Source organism: Octopus bimaculoides, chromosome 27, assembly GCF_001194135.2.
Source record: "Octopus bimaculoides isolate UCB-OBI-ISO-001 chromosome 27, ASM119413v2, whole genome shotgun sequence".
In the NCBI taxonomy this organism is placed as follows: domain Eukaryota; kingdom Metazoa; phylum Mollusca; class Cephalopoda; order Octopoda; family Octopodidae; genus Octopus; species Octopus bimaculoides.
The window spans coordinates 19,009,134-19,010,251 of record NC_069007.1 but is presented as its reverse complement, the minus strand read 5'-3'; positions in this window follow the sequence as shown (position 1 = coordinate 19,010,251).

Here is a 1,118-nt window from a genome sequence, read left to right as displayed (position 1 = left end):
TGCAGAAAATTATGTATATGTATATATATATATATATATATATATATATATAGGCGCAGGAGTGGCTGTGTGGTAAGTAGCTTGCTTACCAACCACATGGTTCCAGGTTCAGTCCCACTGCGTGGCATCTTGGGCAAGTGTCTTCTACTATAGCCTCGGGCCGACCAAAGCCTTGTGAGTGGATTTGGTAGACGGAAACTGAAAGAAGCCCGTCGTATATATATATGTGTGTGTGTGTTTGTGTGTCTGTGTTTGTCCCCCTAGCATTGCTTGACAACCGATGCTGGTGTGTTTATGTCCCCATCACTTAGCGGGGTTCGGCGAAAGAGACCGATAGAATAAGTACCAGGCTTACAAAGAATAAGTCCCGGGGTCGATATGCTCGACTAAAAAGGCGGTGCTCCAGCATGGCTGCAGTCAAATAACTGAAACAAGTAAAGAGTAATATATATACCAGCTTAAAAGCTGCACTCTGTGAGGACTTCAAGCAAGACCCTGCAGAAGTCTGATAGGGTCCGTAGCCCAAAACTAAAGAGAGCAATAATAATAAAGCATTTATTGGTACTCGGCCAATATGGTATTACTTGAAATTCAGTAACTTTTAGATTCCCAATGTTTTTGAGTTCTTTTAAAATTCTAATTTTCAAATGTTAGCATATAACAAACTCTCATCCAGATCTGATCCCAATGCTGGATTGTTCAAGATCGAAATGAAGGGCAGATTTTCAATCATGGGATCATTCCGATTCCAAAAAGGTATAATATGCCTATGTAGAGCAAATGTACACTACGATAGAGTGGTCCCGGACAGACAGAATTTCACATTTATAATTATATATACATATATATATAGAGGTAGGCCCAGGAAGACCTGGGCTGAGGTGGTGAGGCAAGACCTTCGTACATTGGGCCTCACCGAGGCGATGACTACGGACCGAGACCTTTGGAAATGGGCTGTGCGTGAGAAGACCCGGCAAGCCAAGTAAGATCGTTGCCAGTGCCCCTGGACTGGTTCTTGTGCGGTTGGCACATGAGATGCACCATTTTGAGCGTGGCCGTTGCCAGTACCGCCTGACTGGCTCCTGTAGGATTTTCGAGCGAGATCGTTGCCAGTGCCC